The 5,000-nt window shown below is 51.3% G+C and overlaps 1 non-coding gene across 1 annotated transcript in view; it reads right to left on the reverse strand.

Annotated features, from left to right (window-relative positions):
* LOC126323171 (small subunit ribosomal RNA) overlaps window positions 1-239 on the reverse strand; it is a 1,893-nt gene extending 1,654 nt beyond the window's left edge. The window contains exon 1 of the ribosomal RNA XR_007559363.1: window positions 1-239. This exon is cut by the window's left edge and continues 1,654 nt beyond it. This is a non-coding gene — a ribosomal RNA (small subunit ribosomal RNA).
* Between the last annotated feature and the right edge of the window lie 4,761 nt (window positions 240-5,000).

Below are 5,000 nucleotides of genomic sequence, written 5' to 3' on the forward strand. Positions count from 1 at the left end.
GAGCCAATCCGATTGGTTTTGATCTAATAAAAGCGTCCCTTCCATCTCTGGTCGGGACTCTGTTTGCATGTATTAGCTCTAGAATTACCACAGTTATCCAAGTAACGTGGGTACGATCTAAGGAACCATAACTGATTTAATGAGCCATTCGCGGTTTCACCTTAATGCGGCTTGTACTGAGACATGCATGGCTTAATCTTTGAGACAAGCATATGACTACTGGCAGGATCAACCAGGGAGCTGCGTCAACGAGAGCTGAGCAGCCGGCCGCCCGGGAGTGTGTCCCGAGGGCCCGCGCGAACACGCAAGCGTCCGCTCAATTATTCTGCAAACAGGAGGAGGCTGAGCTCCCCTGCACGATACACCTCGAAACCCTCTCAGGTCCCGGCGGCGCGCAGCGCCGTCCTAAGTACTTGGTCGGGTTCGAGAGAGGCGCAATCGCCCGGAGATAGGCGAGTAGACGCTTTCAGTGCGAACACCCGTGCTCCCAACTGAGCTTGCCGCTGCCGACAGAGGCCCGGGAGCGTGCTGTCGTGGCATTGCCGGCGGGAAACAACACGCGCCACCTACGGTGACCGGCAGCTCCAACGCCAGCGCCACAGAAGGGCAAAGCCCCACTTGGGTGCAGAAGCGAACTCTCCCAGCACAGCGCACGCGCCAACACGTCCGCAGAGCTGCGATACAAACCACCTGCGAGAACCGCCGGGGGCGACCGAGCAGCAGACGGCGTCGCGACGCCGAGTGCCGGGCGGCGGCGCATCCTCAACGCACACAGTCCGCAATCGGACCAGCACACTGCAGATGTCCACCGCGCTTCGCACCGGGCTCGGCAGAACCCACTTTGGCCGCCTGGCGCCGCGCGCCGGGTGCGCCGGCGCGTAGCTGGGACGCCAGCCGGGCCCGTCGGCCGGCGCTCCTGCCACTGGGCGCCCCCCACCAGCCGGCTGTAGTGCGTGCGCTCACGCAGCGCGCGGCCAGCACGCCGGGCGGCCCCCCCTCACCGGCCGGGGACTGTCCCACCAAGCCACAGCCTCGTATCGCTTCATACCCACATGGCCAACTCAGGTTCGGGGGCATGGCGGGTACCGCCGAAACAACCGGTTCACAGATGTACCGATCGTCGCTATCACCGATGCACCTGCAGCGCGAACAACCGCTCAACAACTGATTTCCAGTTCATTTGCGGATCTTTGGCAGCAAACGTATACGTCAATCTACATTTGCGAAATCTACGATTCTGGCATGCCTGCATGTTATGTGTCACGACACGCTACATCAGCCCACATACACACTACGGCATGTACACGAGAGAACACGTGGAAGATGGTCCGCGCACGTGTGCAATGTCCCTTGCGCGGTCGACTGTCAACCGGCCTCTGTAGCATGTCGCAGATGTGGAACGCGGTCCACCGTGGTATCATGTTGTGTGGGGCAATACGATTAAATAGGAAAACCCTCGTCGCTACATCAACAGACGGCTCACGCTGATTCCCGGCAGAGGGAGGGGGGCCAACATGCAATACTTTCGTCCGTACCTACCACATGTCTGTACGGCGTAAAACAGTGCAATCTCGCTGTAATGGGGAGACGAGACAAGTAGCATCGTGCACAACATATGGCCCTTATGATTCGCCATTGTAGGGCGCAGCCGGTGTACGGTCAAGCATGTGCCACATTATGTCACTCAGTACGTAACGACGGATGATCAGTGTGGGTTACGCGTACATCAGCGGACAGTCCACACAGGCCGTACCACAACGTACACTGACTGCATCGACAACCGAATGCAACTGAACAGCTGCAAGGCTCATTTCACAAACAAACGCCTGACCGACCAGCTTGGAAGGGCAGGAGGGGAGGGCGATAGTCGTTCTGTAGCGTTACACCCTTCCAGTGGTTAGCGGGACTGTGTAGAAAGTACGCAACACTCGAAAGACATTTACGTGAGGGTACGCACCATGGCATCGAGAAATACACATGACACCAGAGGATCCAAGCAGTGAACTATGTTCAGAGGGTTGCTGTTAGGCAAAGCTACATTCCTGTGACGTTACATGTGACAGTTAAGGTGCAGTGTAAGTTAGGTTAAGGTGCAGTGTAAGTTAGGTTAAGGTGCAGTGTAAGTTAGGTTAAGGTGCAGTGTAAGTTAGGTTAAGGTGCAGTGTAAGTTAGGTTAAGGTGCAGTGTAAGTTAGGTTAAGGTGCAGTGTAAGTTAGGTTAAGGTGCAGTGTAAGTTAGGTTAAGGTGCAGTGTAAGTTAGGTTAAGGTGCAGTGTAAGTTAGGTTAAGGTGCAGTGTAAGTTAGGTTAAGGTGCAGTGTAAGTTAGGTTAAGGTGCAGTGTAAGTTAGGTTAAGGTGCAGTGTAACTTAGGTTAAGGTGCAGTGTAAGTTAGGTTAAGGTGCAGTGTAAGTTAGGTTAAGGTGCAGTGTAACTTAGGTTAAGGTGCAGTGTAACTTAGGTTAAGGTGCAGTGTAACTTAGGTTAAGGTGCAGTGTAACTTAGGTTAAGGTGCAGTGTAACTTAGGTTAAGGTGCAGTGTAACTTAGGTTAAGGTGCAGTGTAACTTAGGTTAAGGTGCAGTGTAACTTAGGTTAAGGTGCAGTGTAACTTAGGTTAAGGTGCAGTGTAACTTAGGTTAAGGTGCAGTGTAACTTAGGTTAAGGTGCAGTGTAACTTAGGTTAAGGTGCAGTGTAACTTAGGTTAAGGTGCAGTGTAACTTAGGTTAAGGTGCAGTGTAACTTAGGTTAAGGTGCAGTGTAACTTAGGTTAAGGTGCAGTGTAACTTAGGTTAAGGTGCAGTGTAACTTAGGTTAAGGTGCAGTGTAACTTAGGTTAAGGTGCAGTGTAACTTAGGTTAAGGTGCAGTGTAACTTAGGTTAAGGTGCAGTGTAACTTAGGTTAAGGTGCAGTGTAACTTAGGTTAAGGTGCAGTGTAACTTAGGTTAAGGTGCAGTGTAACTTAGGTTAAGGTGCAGTGTAACTTAGGTTAAGGTGCAGTGTAACTTAGGTTAAGGTGCAGTGTAACTTAGGTTAAGGTGCAGTGTAACTTAGGTTAAGGTGCAGTGTAACTTAGGTTAAGGTGCAGTGTAACTTAGGTTAAGGTGCAGTGTAACTTAGGTTAAGGTGCAGTGTAACTTAGGTTAAGGTGCAGTGTAACTTAGGTTAAGGTGCAGTGTAACTTAGGTTAAGGTGCAGTGTAACTTAGGTTAAGGTGCAGTGTAAGTTAGGTTAAGGTGCAGTGTAACTTAGGTTAAGGTGCAGTGTAACTTAGGTTAAGGTGCAGTGTAACTTAGGTTAAGGTGCAGTGTAACTTAGGTTAAGGTGCAGTGTAACTTAGGTTAAGGTGCAGTGTAACTTAGGTTAAGGTGCAGTGTAACTTAGGTTAAGGTGCAGTGTAACTTAGGTTAAGGTGCAGTGTAAGTTAGGTTAAGGTGCAGTGTAACTTAGGTTAAGGTGCAGCGTAACTTAGGTTAAGGTGCAGCGTAACTTAGGTTAAGGTGCAGTGTAACTTAGGTTAAGGTGCAGTGTAACTTAGGTTAAGGTGCAGTGTAACTTAGGTTAAGGTGCAGTGTAACTTAGGTTAAGGTGCAGCGTAACTTAGGTTAAGGTGCAGCGTAACTTAGGTTAAGGTGCAGCGTAACTTAGGTTAAGGTGCAGCGTAACTTAGGTTAAGGTGCAGCGTAACTTAGGTTAAGGTGCAGCGTAACTTAGGTTAAGGTGCAGCGTAACTTAGGTTAAGGTGCAGCGTAACTTAGGTTAAGGTGCAGCGTAACTTAGGTTAAGGTGCAGCGTAACTTAGGTTAAGGTGCAGCGTAACTTAGGTTAAGGTGCAGCGTAACTTAGGTTAAGGTGCAGCGTAACTTAGGTTAAGGTGCAGCGTAACTTAGGTTAAGGTGCAGCGTAACTTAGGTTTAGGGGCCAACGTGGGTTAGGTTAGGGGCCAACGTGGGTTAGGTTAGGGGCCAACGTGGGTTAGGTTAGGGGCCAACGTGGGTTAGGTTAGGGGCCAACGTGGGTTAGGTTAGGGGCCAACGTGGGTTAGGTTAGGGGCCAACGTGGGTTAGGTTAGGGGCCAACGTGGGTTAGGTTAGGGGCCAACGTGGGTTAGGTTAGGGGCCAACGTGGGTTAGGTTAGGGGCCAACGTGGGTTAGGTTAGGGGCCAACGTGGGTTAGGTTAGGGGCCAACGTGGGTTAGGTTAGGGGCCAACGTGGGTTAGGTTAGGGGCCAACGTGGGTTAGGTTAGGGGCCAACGTGGGTTAGGTTAGGGGCCAACGTGGGTTAGGTTAGGGGCCAACGTGGGTTAGGTTAGGGGCCAACGTGGGTTAGGTTAGGGGCCAACGTGGGTTAGGTTAGGGGCCAACGTGGGTTAGGTTAGGGGCCAACGTGGGTTAGGTTAGGGGCCAACGTGGGTTAGGTTAGGGGCCAACGTGGGTTAGGTTAGGGGCCAACGTGGGTTAGGTTAGGGGCCAACGTGGGTTAGGTTAGGGGCCAACGTGGGTTAGGTTAGGGGCCAACGTGGGTAAGGTTGCCAGAGATGTGTCAAATCAGGATGTACGTTTGGCTGGTGTCAGGTGGTGGGTTGGTTCGATGTCTTTACCAGGGGTGTGGCCAAAGGGTATTTTATTACTTGTACCTTTTGTGTTGTGGCGTGGCGTTGCGTCTTGTGTTGATACTGGGTGGACCACTGTGGGTGTTGCTGGCTGATTTGAGCTGCGTTGTTTGCGGGTGATGTGAGACATTGTGTCTTATTAGTGGACGTCACGTTCCTCTTGTCGTTCTTTGGATAGTGTCCTGTGGCAGCGAGGATAAAATGGATGTTGTTGAACGCTAGTGCTTTGGTGCTTTCGCTTTGTTACACACGGAGTGGACTGTGAGATAGGGTGACTGGGTCGAGTGCGGTTCACACTGTCCTCCCCAGTTTACAGTATGTATCATCTATGTATGTGGTCCTGCATCATTTACTAAGGAGGGACGTCAGACGACTGAAATATTAGTTA

Source organism: Schistocerca gregaria, unplaced genomic scaffold, assembly GCF_023897955.1.
Source record: "Schistocerca gregaria isolate iqSchGreg1 unplaced genomic scaffold, iqSchGreg1.2 ptg000853l, whole genome shotgun sequence".
NCBI lineage: Eukaryota > Metazoa > Arthropoda > Insecta > Orthoptera > Acrididae > Schistocerca > Schistocerca gregaria.